The sequence below is a fragment of the Triticum dicoccoides genome, chromosome 5B, assembly GCF_002162155.2.
Source record: "Triticum dicoccoides isolate Atlit2015 ecotype Zavitan chromosome 5B, WEW_v2.0, whole genome shotgun sequence".
In the NCBI taxonomy this organism is placed as follows: Eukaryota; Viridiplantae; Streptophyta; class Magnoliopsida; order Poales; family Poaceae; genus Triticum; species Triticum dicoccoides.
In genome coordinates, this window is record NC_041389.1 from 695,465,086 (window position 1) to 695,477,161 (window position 12,076).

Below are 12,076 nucleotides of genomic sequence, written 5' to 3' on the forward strand. Positions count from 1 at the left end.
TTCTGTTTTTTACTATTGTATAATGTAGTTTTTTTACTGTTTTTAGTAAGTGTTTAAAATAGTTAGTAAGTAAATTAATAAACTAGTTGAACTAGTTTGGTTTTAGTAAGAACTAGTTGAATTAATAGAACTAATGTATTTTGAGTAAGAAAATTAATATAACTGGTTGAACTAGTTTATTTTTAGAAAGAACTAGTTTATTTCTATTTCTAGTAAGTTTATTTTTAGTAAGAACTAGTTGAATTAATAGAACTAGTTGAACATGCCATATTTGTTGTTATTTTTTTAGTTTAAGCAATTAGTGATGTTATATGTATGATACTAGTCGGGATGTTTTAGTGATAACTTATAGGGTTTTTGTTTTTGCAGAAATCAAGGAGCCCCTCCATCATCCCCGCCGTCGTCACCATCACCGACCCCCTCCGACCTCGAGGTGAGACCAGCCAAATCTCCATGTCAATATTAGTCCTATAAGATATGATGTAGATAAAAACATGTATATCTTGTGTTGCTCAAATAGGCCTATGTAGATAAAAACATGTATAGGCGAGTTGCCTATGTTTTGCCGTAGTGTTGATTAATTTCCGTTCCAGCAAATTTCAGGTGCTCGATATGTCCTGTTTAGCAAAGGTCATGCCGGAATTTTCCGTGAATTTTGGCATGACTTGTGCTAGAATATGTAGGAAATATCGAGTGGCCTGGATTTTCTAGAAAGATAATTAAATGATATTTCAGGTTGACTTTAAGACTGTCAAGGCCGAAGAATCCCGACTGTTGTCGTGGGGGTCGTTTCTCCTTCTTCTCTGGGTGTTAGACCTTTGTTATGCACTAGGGGAACGAGGAGTAACGACCATCACCAACGGTCGCACATGTCAGAGAGGAATCAGTGAGGGAGAGTATCCACCATATATGAGAGGACGAAGAATCCCGACTGTTGTCGTGGGGGTAGCTTCTCCTTCATTCCCATGTGCTAGACAATTTGTTGTAATGCACTCGGGAACGAAAGGAGGAGCTACCATCACCGACGGTCGAATATATACACCGCGTGAGCTGAGGGTTTTCAAGAAAAGACTTGACAGACCCATCGTCAACCCGTGATGAATAATAATGATCTAATTTAGTTTTTGTAGTACATATATTTAATTGTACAAGTTTAATCTTTTAATTATGAACATAGGAAATGTCGTCGGACAAAGAAGGTCCCGGGGAGTGCTCCTGGTGTGGCGACAACCTGGGTTTCTGCAACAGGCCTCACCTGGACGACAATCGGCGCTTCAGCATTAAGCTCGAGGAGGCCTTCAATTATGAAACGGTACGCTACGACACTAAGTGTTGTTTTCGTAATTAAGCTCGACTTCTACTACTTCAACGTGTAATTTTCGTCTTTTCCAATTCGACTAGCTTATCACATGCCATGCAAGACGCTATGTCTTGGAGAGGATGGGTTTTGAAGATCATGAGAGGAACGAAACTAAGAAAATTAACCCAAGGACCCATCATGGTATGGATTTTGAGGTAAATCTGTACAATTCTGAGAGTGTCTCCCATTTTGGTTGCCCGGGTTGGGAAGCACTTGGCAAGATGTATGATTTTCAAGAGGGTATGTTTGTCACCATGGATCTTGGTGATCCTGAAATCGACCAAGATAATTTGGAAATTTGGGTTCTTGTTGATACGCTTCCAATTCTTCCGCTATGTGAGTTCCTCAAATATAGTTATTAAGTAATTTATATTGTTTATTTCAAAATAGATGACAGCTTATTTCAATTGATAGCTTATTTTCATGCTTCAAAGAGTGTGCGGAAGATGCTAGACAGAACCAACTACACCGATGGCTCTGAGTTAACTTATCAAGAGAAAAATCATCTGGTCACATATTGTACTGACATTGAGAATTACAATGCCTTTTATCGAACTCCTCCAAATTATGGTGAATACGTGCCACTAGTGCACGTGTTGAACAACGATAACTTCCATGGAGATTTCTTGGTAAGATTTTTTACTATTACGACATCCATGCATCTTTTGCATATTTCTAAAACTGAACTACATTTCTAACCACGAAGTTATTACTATGTTTTTCAACAGAAAATCCCGATGGATTGTGTGCCTCATTTGATGTATCAGAATGGTCGCTTGAATGTTTTGAACATACAGCCATGTCGTCCTACGAATCACACATGTGCATACCGGGTTTCTAAAAACGGTGAACACATGATAATCAAAGAATGGAAGAAATGTATGGACATTCGTAAGGAGGTTCTTGGAAGCAACATTGCGCGAAAGGCAAGGATTGGAGACAGGATAATCTCCATTCTCCGTAATGGAGAGTCAGGGGCTATCTTGTTTTATGCTATTTTACCCAAGAAAATATCTTAGGTCCTAAGAGAATGTAGTAGGTTATGAGGTACAATATGTTTATGAGAGTTGATGATGATGAGTAGTTGTGATTATGTCTAATGACCAACTTGTATGTGATTTCTCATTGATGAGAATGATTATCATGAGGAGGTGTTATATGACAATGATGTATTATGATGATAAGTTGTTAATGATATGTGATGATGATGATGATGATATTTATTAGATCATTGGGTGAAAGAACCGTGGATTAGTTTCAAGTGGATGTCCATCCATCTGAAACTAGTCCACGGTTCTTTCTCCTACTGATCTAATAACTCATTATGATGTAAAATCATTCTCTAAATTGTTGTGGTATGAAAACTTGTATAAAGGTGTATGAATACAACATGAAAGAAAAAAGAAATACGGAATAATAGTAGTAGTGCGTGCTAGTAGAAGCGCTTCTACTAATTACCAATAGCGCTCATTTTAGAAAGCGCTGCTACTAAGTCGATGTAGCAGTAGCGCGGTTCAGCCCACGCTACTGCTAACCTTTAGCTGTAGCGCCTTACTAGTAGCGATGTACCCCGCGCTACTGATAGGCTTCAAACGCGCGCTACTGCTAGGGTTTTCCCTAGTAGTGACAGTTAACCTAGTATAGCCACTGAAACTGGTACTGATAAAAATGTAATTGGCAAAGTTAAACATCGCAAGGCAGGTGCTGCCAGAGCAGAGAATGGCCCAGTTGTCTATAAAAAGGTTGGAAAAATAGCTAAGACGTGTTAGGCATGTTTACTAAAAACATGTTTAATACATCAACCGTACAAAACATAGTCATTACAACTGGTATTGTTAAGATTGAACTGGTGAGTTCATACTTGGCAAGTCCTGAGAGGTAGTTGCTAGGGCACTTGATCTTGGACAGAGCCTGCCCCAAGTTAGCGGCAGCAGATGCGAGGTGTTCCTCCAGGTCGAAGTGTGGATCAGTGCCACTGACATGTGTACCTACGGGAAACCAATAAATATTAGAAGTTAAATTGCAATTGCACAAATGGTGTAAAATACTGTAAGACATGGGATGCAGCTAACCTCAACGGCAAACAACAACATCGCCCGTTATGGCCCTGCGTAAGTACATGGAAAGGCATGTTAACTAGAACAAGGTTAGCATCCAACACAAATAGCAAATGAAAATAAAACGACAACATCTCTATTGATATCTTCATTATGGAGAGTAGCACGGTAGTAAAGGGACAGATTAAAAAATGGATACAACTGTTAATTACAACAGGCTTAACATCATCCTGAGTCATGTATTGTAAGTTTGTTGCTGGTATTGGTGAAATTGAGCTGGACAGTTAATAATGGAACATCACACAATGTGCAGTACTAAAAATAAATAAGAAACATTTAACTACAGGCAACCCAGTATTGCCATTGAAACTGGTACTGATAAAAATGCAACTAGCAGAGTTAAACATCGCAAGGCAGGTGCTATCAGAGCAGAGAATGGCCCAGTTGTGTATAAAAAGGTAGGGAAAATAGCTAAGACGTGTCAGGCATGTTTACTACAACATGATTAATACATCAACCGTACAAAACATAGCCATTGCAACTGGTATTGGTAAGATTGAGCTGGTTAGATCATACTTGGTAAATCCTGGGGGGTAGTTGCTCGGGCACTTCATCTGGGCCAGAGCCCGCCCCAAGTCAGCGGCGACGGTGGCAAGGTGTTCCTAAACAAGCCTGGAGGCTCTTGAAGGAACCTAATCTTACATTCTTAAGAAGTTGCTCCCCACTACAAGCTATTCTCTTGACATGCAGATGGTCCAACTCAGCATGGCATGTCATCAGATACCAGCCAATCACAAGTTCACAACTATCTATCTCCCTTATGTTTATTATGCTAAGATAATAAGACAGCTTCATGACTGCTTTTCTTAACCGGTTGTATGAAGCCAATAACATAGGCCCATTTATTGTCATGTTTGTCTTCTCCTCTCCCTATCGGTTCATATCTTGCCATTCCTTCCCCTTCGGTTCCCTCAGCTTTGATGATCCCTCTCGTCAGCCCCTCTCCCTTCCCAATCCACTCCGAGGACCACGGCCAAATTCATTCTCCATCATCGCTGCCTCGCCCGCTGCCATGGATCTTGAGAAGCTCAAGAGGAGGATGGTAAGGAGACCAACACAGATCTGAAGTTCTGGACCGCCAAACAATTTTCAGGTGGTGGCCACCCAATAATATCCAAGCGGAATTCAAAGCATATCCAAAACGTCATTGATGGATGGAGGGAGAGAAGGCGAAGTCATGAAGATGAATAGTATTCCACGAATTTGTGGGTTGCAGATTAATCAGGTGAGACGAGGTCCCTAACTCCCCGTTTCTTGCTGAAATTTCCATCTACCTCTGTTTCGTCCTGTCCGGTTTCAGTTCAAAAAGTCTTTACCAATCAGTTGTGGATAAAAGCGTTAGGTTGAGGATGTTGCAAATCACTGCCTAACTGGAAGCTGGTGGTACCACAACTGATAGCCACAGAGGTGGCCGAGGATCTCGCGGAGGTGTTGCAGGCGCACTATGTGGGTGCGATAGGTGTTGGAGGCATAACGAGGCCTGACAAATAGCTTTCTTTCAAAAAGGGGGAACTCCCCGGCCTCTGCTTCATAAAACGATGCATACGGCCACATTTATAAATAAAATAGGTTCAACAAGGTCTTAAAGTCGGGAAACAAAAGAAAGGCTAGCTCACAGAGAGCCTCAACGCCAAAGATAAAAAGGCCATAGAGCCACAACCGGCTGGCATAACAAAGATAGGAAAACTAATCGTCTATCCTATTACATGACCGCCATTCAAACCGGTTGAAGATATCCCGCGCTACCATCTCCCACCGGACAGATTCAGTAACCAAACGCTCCCTGGCCTCTGTCGGAGTGAGTAAGGACCACATACGGATCAGCGCCGTAGCTTGGAATAAAACATGCAAAAAATGAATAGTTGTCAGCGACAAATCACAGTCGCTCCCACCTATGCCAGCTGCTCGACGGAAGACACTACCCCTTCCGCCACATACGCCCATGGTGCAAGGCTGCTGTGCGGGCAAGCTGCAGCAACAGCTAGCCGTCGACCTGATGTGCCACCAGAATTACATTATGTCCTCCTCAACCATGGCTTTCGTTCTGCCGCTTGCCACCACACTGATTACTGCTGCTCGGGAGGTATTTACTTCTGGAATCTGCATGGCTCTAATTATTAGTTTATCAAAGAAGTTGCAATTCCATTGAAAAAAAGCTACCTTTTTTTCCTCATAAAATCTTGCTTCATCACACGCTGGTTTAAGTGTAGAACAAATAGAATATCTCCCTCATTTGATGATTTCATATACTGTAAAACTCTGTAGTGCAATTCTGGTATTTTAATTTATATTCATTTCGAGTAGCATTTTAATTGCTCCACGGCATGGCAACATACTGCTTGCCCAAATGGCAGGCTATTTTTTTCCCAAGAAGAGCCAATAGCACGTTTCTGAAGATTGTAATTCTTTCGCTAACCATGCATGTGGTAGACTGTTTATAACACTGTGGACTGAATGAAGCTGTGTCTAAGGGAATCAATAGCTTTGGTTATCTGCCTAATACTATTTTAGTGCTGATGATTCTTTTGGTAAATATTTTGCAAGTTATGTTCTACAAGATATAAGAGGTCTGTTGTTGTCAGAAGATCTGCCAAAATATACACCAAAAACAGTTCTAATCGTCTTCATGGTGTGGATCCTATTCTAAAACCACCTGCTCATGCAATGATGCAGTCACTATTTTCCATTTTCTTCTTTTTATGAAATAAAAACAGTAAGGAGTCATGTTATTTATAGAGATGATTGATTTGTTTAATAGTCTTATATGTTCCTGATCATATTTCAAGAAATTTTGAGCTACTAATTGCCGCTGCAACGCGCGGGGAATGATCTAGTTCATAAAGTATCTGACTTTTGAAGGCACGATCTGAACGTCCTTGGAAGCGGCCCTTGGAAGCTCATCTTGACAGGTTTAGAGAGGAATTTTGGAAGGGTGTGATGTACTACGCCAAGGAATACCAGGATCATGCAAGAAAACTTACCACGGGATCATATGCTAAGACCGATGTGCATGGAATCACTTACCGCTCATGTTTTGGAGTCAAAATTATTTGTGTCGGCCACAAGAACATGGGACATCGAGAAGCTGCACGAGGATCTCTCATAAGATTGTCAAAATTGTTTGTGTCGGCCACAAGATCAAACGCAAAAAGAATTGTGTTTAACAAACGAATGGTGATCTAGTGTTTAGTGGAAGGAATCATCAATCAAACACAATTCCCCCATGACCATAATCACAAATCAAATAAAAAACTGGTAAATTTCCTCTGTAATTCAATTTAGTTCCCCACTACACAATTGTTCAATCAAAGCTACAACTTTACCCTTGGAACGAAGGTACCCTCTTAGGTGATGGTACTCTCGTAGAATTGTGTCGCATTATCAGATGAATTTTAACCGTTGGATTGGCATACATGGATGGCCCATATTAACTTTGGGGACACTGTAAAGAACTCAAAATGGAAACCGGACTATGTCAAATCTTGATTCATCTCTACTTGATATCTCCATAAAACGCCTGGTACTTATCGCTTTATACTATCTTTAATGGAAGTGGCTTCTCTATATAGTTCAAGTGCCGTCTTCATGATCTTCGGCTGCGATAAAAATTGCAATCTTCTCTGGTATGGAGGATGAGAGGAGAGATAGTACTCTTTGAATGTTTGAAATTGTACCAGCCTTGCATTCTTATTAAAGAACGTGAGTGCCATGTGTGGATCGAAACCAGCGGCAGCGAGTAGTAGGATTCCAATGTGATCTGCCTCTGTTTCCGTCCTACAAAGGTAACAAGACATACCATCAGGTCTTTTTTTATCAAAGAATACATGAGCACTCATTTTTCTAATCATATATAGTATTTATGTGTCACATGCACAATGTAAATCGCCATGTTCCCGCGGAAAGAAAATGAAAATCGCCATGAACAATAATGTGAAATAAGAAGCAGACGTACCTTCGCCGGAAGTAATAATAGAGGGGTTTAGTCACCCACTTGGTCGAGCTGATTTCAAATTCGTGCCTTGCGATGATGTGCGCAACCTAAGAAAAAGATGTGAATGCTAATTTGAGCCCACCTGAAAATAATCCCATAAAATGAAGGAAACATGAGATGAACTCATTAGTCCAATGGATCTACCTCGTGAGCGATGACAAATGCAATCTCACCATCGGTCTTGAAGTGGTCTAGCAATCCCGTGTACAGTACGATTTTACCGCCGCGCGTGCAGTACGCGCCGGTGTTGCCCTTATGGTCCACTACGATCACCTCCCAATCGAGCCCATGGAGATGCCTCGTCTGAGGCGGAGGTAGCCATGCCTTTCCCTTGTGCCGGTTGCTGGCGACGCGGAGGATGACAGTGTCGTCGATGCCGGCGTGGATGATCCTCTCGGCGATGCGACGGGCGCGGACGCTGTGAGGGTGGCGCGGGCCGAGGATTTTGGAGGCCACTTCCTGCTTGTAGTCGGCGAACTCGGCGAGTCCGTGCGCTCGCTCCGACTGAGGGGACAGGAAGATGAAGTGCGCGCGGTTGGTCCATGGAATCACCTCGAGGGACTGGTAGCATATGGCGGCAGCGACGACGGACACCGACGCGGCAACCTTCCGTGGGTCGTGGTACCAACGGGAGCCCAAGCGGGTTAGTGTGGTCGGGCTAGACGGCGAAGCGCAGTAGTGTCGTGGACGGATGGCAGGCAGGGTTTTGAAATTCGGCCGTAAAAACTGGATTTCGGCCGAATTTCGGCCATCTCGGCCTAGGGCGAAAATCTATTTTCCGCCGAAATTGGTCAAATTTAAGAAATTTTGGTCAAATTTTAATCAAATTTCAGTCAAAATTTGGTCAAATTTCGGCCGAAATTTTTAAAAACGACCGAAATTCGGCCATCTCGGCCTAGGGCGAGAAAAATCACAAAACGAAAATCAAAACGCTGATGGCAGGTCTAGCGACGTGGTGGCCGTGGTACCCGGGCCGCACCCGAGGCTGCCGTGCGCGGACGGCCGCCATGGGCTCGCGGCGGAGGAGCCGGGCGAGGAGGCGGCGCAAGCCGTTCATATTAATTGTTCACGTCACATATGGCCGGTATAAAAGGAAGGCATCAGTAGCTGTCCGGTTCGGTGAAGGTTTCGCGAGAGTCCCACATCAAATTCAATCCCAGAGTACCCATTCAGAACCAATGCTTTTGTGGTTCGCGAGAGTCCCAGATTTGGTTGAGTTCGCGGGACGTACGTACGTACTCGAATATTCAGGCATTCAGAAACACAAGGTTCAGAGCGTGTCCAACAGTTCAATTAACCGAGCTGCACCTAGCAATTGGTTACGGGTGTTCTAAAAAAAAATGGTTACGGGTAGATAAATCGGTGGATTACCCACAGCTAATAAAACTCACCTTCCTAAAACCAAATGATCCACGTCAAAAAAAAAAAAACAAATGATCCCTTAGGGCATCTCCAAGGGCAAGCCGTAAATTTTCTCCTGCATCCATACACGGATACGGGAGGCAGCCATCCAACGCTAGCATGTATATGCCTGTCAGCAAATTCAAATTCAAACGCTGATCCACACAACGTTGTGGATCACACCAGTGCCGGATCGCATCCCCGATCACAACCAAAAAAGGCAAAATGTGCTTAGTTTTTATGTCCAAATCCAAAAGAATATCAGTCCGGCAGTCCGTGCATTTCTACCCTGCTAGACCAACAATCCCAGCAAGCTGCTCCCTGATCAAGGAGGCGCCGTCGCCGTCGCCGCCGCGTAGGCAGCCTCCGCGTCTGCCTCCTCCGTTGTCGTGTGCCATCGCCAGTCTGGGTGTAGGACTGTTGCGTGGTCGTCTGGGTATATGACTGCTGCTGCTGGTAGTTGCCGGACTGGGTGGGATCGGAGTCTTCCACCTGCCCGTCCACATAGCCCCCTCCTCCTTCGTCGCCTCCGTCGTGGATGATCTCGAGCATCCCCCTGTCCATGTCGTACGCCATCTCCCCCGCTCTCTGCATTGCAACAAGTAGCATAGTAAGCTGCTCCTCTCTCTCCCTTGTATCCTTTAGCCGTTGCTTTGTTCGTGGTTTGCTCTTGTACTCCTGGCCGGTTGATGGCTTTGTTAATTCAAAGTCGGGCTCCTCTGGAGGAGCCTTCGTTCCAAAAAATAGCTCAATGTAGAGGCTAGAGACAATTCAGTATATGGACCAATCATTGAGGAGATTAAGGTTTGCTCAATACGAGAGAAGCCTACAATGTTCGGTTGGCGCGATGTTCGCCAAATGGAGTGTCTCACATCTTAGCAAAGGAAGACTCTATTCATGAGCTATGCAAGACATGGTTCCTTGTACCACCTCCCCCTGATATATTTTCGACTCTTTGAACACTGATGTCGGCCAGAACTCTTAATAAAGGGGGCATCACATCTAAAAAAAGCATTGTAAGCGTCCATTGGTTTTGGTGATTAATAATAAGGGAAAAAGGGCTAATGTTTTATCAAGTTTTTTTTCATGAACTTTGTCTATTTTTGATTGGAAATATCATTAGTTAGCCCCAAATTTGTGCTAAACAGTGGTTGGACTTTCATAGTACTACCTCATAGGCACGAACAACTTTTGTCCAATCCCTTGTGATGATCGCCCACCCATCCTTCACCGCCTTCAGGAAGACTTCTAGACCATTATCATGGTATGAATTATATACTTTAACCTTAGTTGCCTCCACTCTGGTCATGTAGTTTGCAAGGTAATCATCGGTAAATTGCTTCAAAAGCCACTGAAAAGATAAAACTTTTAGATACTCATGTATAATAGAGTAACTTGTTATGGGCAGGAGGAAAAGGCAACACATTACTTACCATCCTAAATTTCACTGCTGCCTTGGACAAAGTGTTAATAAAGAGCTTAATTCCCATCACCTGTCTCTTTTGCCTAACAATCTTTCTTAGTTTCCTCACTTGACGCTTGTTCATGAATATGTCATTGCCCCATATGCAAAAGGGATCGAAGCGTGGATCAGTACCGCTCATTGTACCTACAAGCAACCAGTAAATGTTAGAAGCTAAGCTGTGATTGCACAAATGATGTAAAATACAACTACTTCCGTTCCTAAGTACAAGTATTTTTAGAGATTTCAATATGAACTACATACGGATGTATATAGACATATTTTACATCAGAATCTAGATTCACTCATTTTGCTCCGTATGTAGTCTATATAGAAATCTCTAAAAATACTTATATTTAGAAACATATGGTGTATAAGACATGAGATACAGCTAACCTCGACGACAAACAACAACATCGCCCATTGTAGCCATGTGAAAGTACATGGAAATGCAATATTAACTACAATAGGATTAACATCCACCAAAAATAGCAAATGGTAATAAAACAGCAGCATCTGTAGTGATATCATCATTGCGAAAGAGTAGCACGGTAGTAAAGGGACGGATTAAAAATGGATAGAATTGTTTACTACAACAGACAACCTAGTATAGCCTTTGAAACTGGTACTGATAGAAATGAAATTGACAGATTTAAACATCGTAAGGCAGGTGCTGCTAGAGCAGAGAATGGCCATGTGCTTACTACATCAATCGTACAGAACATGGCCATTGCAACTGGAATTGGTAATATTCAGGTCAGTTCATACTTGGTAAGTCCTGAGAGGTAGTTGCTGGGGCACTTCATATGGATAAGAGCCCCCCCCCCCAAGTTGGCAACATTGGAGGCGAGGTGTTCCTCCGGGTTGAAGCGTGGATCAGTGCTGCTGACATTTGTACCTACAAGAAGCATGTAAATGTTAGAAGCTAAACTGCAATTGCACAAATGATGTAAAGTACTATAAGACTTGGGATGTAGCTAACCTCAACGGAAAAAAACAACATCGCCCGTTATGGCCTTGCGTAAGGACACGGAAAGGCATGTTAATTACAACAGGGTTAGCATCCACCAAAAATAGCAATGGGCAGCATCTCTAGTATATCTCATTGCGGAGAGTAGCACGATAGTAAGGGACAGATTAAAAATGCATACAACTGTTAATTGCAACAAGCTTAATAGCATCCTAAGTCATGTTTTATAAGTTTGTAGCTGCTATTGGTGAAATTGAGCTGAAAAGTTCATACTTGAACTAACATAGTGTGCAGTACTGAAAATAATTAACAAGGCATGTTTAACTACACACTACTAGGGAAAACCTTATACACAACATCTTAGGAGTAGCGCTAGACAAAACAGGGCGCTACTGCTACTTAGTAGTAGCGATTTTAAATAAACCGCACTACTGCTACTACTTTAGCAGTAGCGCGTTCTGCCAAAGAACGCTGCTGCTATACTTGGACTGGGCGCAGTTGGCTAGACACACTTAGCACTAGCGGGTAAGCCCCGCCAGCGCTACTGCTACGTCTCTTAGCAGTAGCGCTTTTCTCTGAAACAAGATACTACTTACTTACCTTATCCTAGAGCGTGCGGTGCAGTTCCCTCTCACTCACTCTCTCCCTCTCATTCGCTCTCCCCCGGCCGCGCCGAACCCATCGTCCGCCACCGCCGCGCTGCTCCTCGCCGAGATACTCCCTCCTCCCCCCTCATCCTCCAGCTGCCCTCCTCCCACCGCCCCTTCTTCCCCCT